Source organism: Leptidea sinapis, chromosome 27 (assembly GCF_905404315.1).
Source record: "Leptidea sinapis chromosome 27, ilLepSina1.1, whole genome shotgun sequence".
Lineage (NCBI taxonomy): Eukaryota > Metazoa > Arthropoda > Insecta > Lepidoptera > Pieridae > Leptidea > Leptidea sinapis.
The window spans coordinates 11,843,300-11,849,299 of NC_066291.1; the positions used below are offsets into that span (position 1 = coordinate 11,843,300).

Consider the following 6,000-nt stretch of genomic DNA (forward strand, 5'->3'; position numbering starts at 1 on the left):
TTTGCAACTTATGTTCCATAAAGGCAGAATTGTCCTTGTTGTGATTTTTACGCTCTTATGCTTTCGTTTTCCAATGAATCTACGTTTATACAGCTATGTTTATTGACGTTTTAGCATAACCTTAAAAGGTCAGATTTGGCGTTGGGGCTAAAAGTTACATTTCCTCGGGGCAGGTTGTGATTTGTCACTCAATTTTTGTCAATCGTGGATTGACAAAAAGGACGCTGGATCTGGTTGGCTGGCAACATTACAACGCAACCAGTCGTCATATATAAGAACACCAGAAGCTACTAGCTTGAGCAGACCCATTTATTAAAACGAATGTTAATAAATAATTTTCAAAATTAGCTGACGTTTTGGAATGTAGATGAAACAAGTGAAAGCCCGGAAGAATTTAGCTCCAAAAGGATCAAAACAAGTTGGCTCCATTACATCAGCAGACAGAGGACTCTTGTAAGTCTCTGAGAAGCAGTAAATGCAGTGAGGAATTCGGTGCAGTGTATGTTTATCCTCCTTCGATTTAAATACAGGGACTATTTTGTTCGCCTGCATTAGCCTCCAACTTGCATTAGAATTTGCGAATGTGATATTTCAGACTACAGCAAGTAACTGCTTGGCGTTCCTTAAAGATATGATCTTCAAGTTAAAGTTCAAGTATAGTTTATCTTAGTTTAGTAGGTGCAAACGTTTTTTTGGATCAAATTTTAAGTTTGGTTTTATTTTAGATTTTTATATTTTCGTTGTAATAAGGCAAAATACTGCTTAATGGGCATAATGTTAAGATGTTTAAATTAAGAAAAGTAACTCATTGTGATGATTGCTCCTAATAAAAACTCTTATAATAAATTTATTTTCTATTGTAAAAATTTGCCCCATGTTGTGTAACAACCAGCCCCGAGCACGGGGTTGAAAGTTACACGGCTTTTTTTTCAGAATTTATACATTTATGTCATTACTATCAGTCTGCTACAAAAAAAAATATTTTAAATAAAGATCCTGTATAGTTACTCTATCAAAAAAAACCTATACTCAGGTAAAACACTCAAACCAATCAAAAAATATGACAGTTTGTAAAAAAAATGTCACAACCAACCCCGGTCTCCCCTACATGATTGTCGATGATTTGAGCCGCTCTTCGGTGTAAGTATGTATTGCTTTTGCAGAGCCAAATTTCTGTTTCATATAACATGTACTCTCATTTACTACAATAATTATTGTAGTATTCGATAGAACGTGAATCTATCTCGGCCACTACGTACGTTGGCAAGGGCTCCGTTCATACTAAACTACTATAAGAGTGATTACCGCCTGCGTGCTCCAAATGCATTTACAGCACATTGTTCTGACGCGCCAGCGCTGGTGAGTGCCGGTGAGTGTCGCCCGCGCGGGAGCCTGTGCCGCATAATGCAATTATAACTCGAATCCTGCGCCACCGAACGGATAAGCTCGGTACGACCATACACTTATTATATTATATATATACGCGCGACCAATTTTGATTTGTCAATGTGTGTGTGCGTTAGATAGTGGTTTAGTATTCAAAGTATTAAGGAGCAAATGTAAAACGTGGACTCTTTACGACTTATCCATCAAAATCCATAACAATCACAATAGACCCTCACTCCTTTTCTCTCTTACTATATCTCCGTTAGAGATGTTCTTCACTCTCGTTCACTTTGTCTGTCTACTATACCATAGTGTAGTGTAATTATATGATTTCGACCCTCGCGTATTAAATAAAAGTATTTTAATTCATATAATGATACTATTGCCAAAATAAAACTTTTCGTAGTGTTAATAATAAACGCGTCTTACGGTAGAAGGTTCTTTTGCACAAGATGGTGGTTGGGTGAGTATGGAGCACCAAACAAGGGCCTTTTTATATCGCTTGAACTTTTTATCGTGTGTTTCAATGTGTAAAGTGTGTACGTTTGTACGACGCAGTATGAGCACGTCAATACCCTTGTGATTCCTCTGGTAACTCCAACAGATCGCAATGTACATTCCGCGGGGATTACATAGGTACTATCAAGTGACCCCTATATGTTATATTATTTTTATTTATTCCTTAAAACAAACAACAGTTTTATACAAACGATAATGTCATAATAATATCTAGTACACGATATGTTATAATTCGTGTTACATTACATGTTATTTGAACATTATCTGCTACAGTGTCCGGTTGTTAGGTCAACGTTACACAATCAATGTGACCTTTAATCTCATTTTAGATATCTAATACACGCGCCTCTAATTCTCGGAACCGAATACAGTTATTTAGATCTCAACCACTTTGTCTAACTTCACTGGACGACTTAATATTGTATGAATATTGATTTAATTTTTTGCATTAATCATTTGAATAAATGCGATGTGCATAATATTTACACAATACACTGTCTTATTAATAAACGCGATTTAAAGTTACTCCAAGTTCAAAATTACTTCTCTCTGTCATGTTATTGACAAAGCTAACATAAATACAAATTATTTGAAGTTTGGATTAACATTTCTTCGCGTTTATTAATGACACAGACACAGTATATGTAAGGCCAACACACAAGGAAAGACAAAACACTTACACAATTACCTTCTTACATAATATAAAACTTCAATCACACGCAGTTCAGTTTAACTTCGAGAAAAAAATTCAATCGCACTTATATTTTAAAAACGACAATTCGTTGAGCCATTACATTTTATTGAATGCCAGAATAACATTGGAAACACATGAAAGATAACAAAACTTCTCTCCACGATGTCTTGAGTCGCAAGTCTGCAGATGATCATGTAACTTCTCTACTCTCTAGTGTACGATGATTAGTTAGTCAAGAGTAGTTAAAGCCGCGATCTGTGCTGCTATATTTTGTTCATTTCAAAACCGTTGAGTTCAGTTCGGATTCTTTCCACGATATGCTCAACATTTGTATTGTTCTATCATTTTGTTACATCTACTCTTATTCAACGAAAAATGAAATGTATAAGGGGTAAGTTTCATTTTTGTTATTAATAAAAGAACAAAAATTATTTTTTTGTTTTATTTTACTAGGTAAGAGTAGGCACTCCGACATATAAATTATATAATTAATAGCTTCATCATCGTATGGTATGTGGATGGTAGGTATTAAGTATAGGCGACGTTTTTGTGAAAAACACAAATAATTATATATAGGTGATATTAATATACCTGATATTTACTTGAGACTTTCTGATAGAATGAGTATTGCGGTTGTGAGGTGTGTTAAAAAGTACTATAAAATATGATTTGTAAGCACCATAATTGAGAACTATTTTTAGAGAATTCAAAGAAAAAATTTAAATAAGTACTAAGTTGACATGTATACATTACGTGTGTAAAACCTACAGATATTTTTAGTTGTCTTTAGTTAGGTACTTTACATCATTGGGATAAAAAGTACGCTTCAAATTAGTCGGATAAAATATAATTAATTTCAATCGTACACGAATATTGTCTTTGGTTCCGAGCTTCGTCGATGTGTCCGAAAACAAAATAAAGTAGGGTCACTATTCTCGTTTTGTTAAGAGAGCAGTGCTAACGTATATCCGAAAGCTAAAGGTCACAGAACTGCAACAGCGACATGATATATTTTACGTGAATGTCAAACAATCACGCTCGGAACTGATTTAAATCACTCTCCATTAATGATTTATTGATCGTTGGCATCACAGATAACGAGTGAGGCTCGATGGTTGTTGAAAGTAATGCTTTTTGTGATTATTTATGTTATTTTTTATGGAGGAGGTCAATCGAACATTTATATCTTCGTGATATCGAATAAACGTAAATATGAATTCAAAAACCGAAACACACATTGGTGTGTGTCGGACGAGGGTCGAACCGGGGACCGGCGTTAAGTAACGTACAGAAGGTAGAATACTTCACACATACCTGTGTATTATACGAATAATATTATATACCTATATACAGTTACCTCAACAATGATAATATTTTTAAGGGTTTTACAGAGATTAAGAGGGCGTCTATTGATTCTTTGAAAGCTTCATTTTTTTTGGTTAAGTAATATAAAGCGGATAACGACCTTTTTAAACTTTTTAACACTCAGTTAATTCGATTCAATTTAAGTTGAAAAAGTTTAAGTTTAGAAGTAATAACAATGTAAAATTGTGGAATCTCTTATAACAAACCAATAAACAAAATATCTTAGATAATTTATACGTACCTATATATTGACTGACAACTGTAATGATGTCGAAACATTAGCGGCGAACTGTTAGCCTCTTGTTTCAACAAAATTACGCCCACTAAAACAAAGTGACTGACATATCGCGAACGTGAGACGTAGCTGTCATGCACACTAAGGTAATAAGCCCGGCCTGTTTTCATGCGTTGCCTAACAGCAACTGATTCTATGTCTGCAACCAGCTAATATTTTTCAATTTTGTCAAAAATACATAATACCCAATATAAGCTGGAGCGTAAACATTTTTAAACTACCAGCGAACTACAGATTTAATTATTTTGAGAATTATTGTTTTAATAATTGGGTTGGTTTCATGAAGGCGCATCATGATACAATGTGAAACCAAGCCCCATACCTGGTGGTCAATCTCCATTGACTACAACTAATACACTTGGTAAGTAACCACCAGTCCCCCACCGCCAAAGCTTGTCTCCTCTCTATTACGTCACTAAACATAATTATTCACTTCGTTGAGATGTCAAAGGACGGCTGATTTGTGTAAGTCATTTATATTTTAATTGAATTTAGGCCCGTGACTAATTTCGACATCTGACCAGAGTTATAAAAGAAATAAAAATAAACTATTATCTCTCACTAACCAACCGATGGACAAAAAATTACAGGAAAAAATTACTTTTTACTTTACTAATTTAGTTTTACTACTTCCAATTAGAAATTCTATACCTTTTCAATAGACTTAAATTCAATTAAAAAGCTTTCTCTTTAAATCTCATCAAAGCTTAATGAAGATTCCATTTACATTTTATTGAGTCATAATTGATTGTGTTTACAATGTGGGTGTAGAGTGCTAGGCTTGCGCCGTCATGTCAGCCCATAGATAACACTACCAGTACACAATATTGATATATTTACGCCCAATATAAGCACCGATAAAGATATAATACGCACATATTGCATTGTTGTAAATACATCGGTCAGTGTGGGTCGGGGGACTAGAGTGAATATTGAATAACAACCAATAATCTGATTCCATATGCCTTATGGAATGCAGTCGGCCGGTCGGTCGGTCGCTCGGTCCGCTCTCAATGTCCGTGCCCAGATCGCGATCGGCGATCGGCGATCGGACTACACGTAGCCCGGCGCGCCCGGAAAACGCAAACAATGTACTTGTCAGCCGACATATGGAATAGCATCATAGGGCCGATTCTAACAAGATTTGCCGATCCGGTAAAACAACATACATCGCTCTCGATTTCCTAGAATTACTTCCAACGGATGATTGACGTTGCATGGAATAACTTTCATATTTACAAAATATTGATTTATAAACGTTTATAGCATTACAAGTACTTTGTTATTGAGCGCTAAGTCGCACATCGGAATATTTTGACGATCCAGACATACATTTTATGACGGGCGCCACGTCGTACATATAACATACTCAACGCGACGACGTATCGTGGCACCTCAGCCGGGAACCAGGGGTGTTAACATTATCGTGGCAGAGTTCAACTTACCTTCTTGGAACAGTCGATGATCGCGAATATCCACAAAGTGGAACACACAGACAATCCGGTAATCGTTCGGACGGCACAAATATTCACCACACCACAACATAAATATAGGCGGGATGAGGCACCGATTTCCGCGCAAATATTAGCACTTTTCGTGTTAGGAGGAAAATTGCACGGGGCGGGGATGGCGAAATGTCACCAATGGTTTCAGAGACCGGGCACTTGGAGTGACAATGGTTAGTAGAAGGTCGTGGCACACAACTAATAGCGGGAACGCTGCGGAGCAAACTGGCTCGGGC

At 36.2% G+C, this 6,000-nt stretch overlaps 1 protein-coding gene across 2 annotated transcripts in view; it reads right to left on the reverse strand.

The window, feature by feature from the left end:
• Nucleotides 1-6,000, reverse strand: part of LOC126972626 (fibronectin type-III domain-containing protein 3A) — an 88,818-nt gene extending 82,818 nt beyond the window's left edge. For both annotated transcript variants that reach the window (XM_050819475.1, XM_050819474.1), the window contains exon 1: nucleotides 5,705-6,000. The gene's annotated coding sequence lies outside the window, so the exon portion shown is untranslated. The remainder of the gene's footprint in view (nucleotides 1-5,704) is intronic.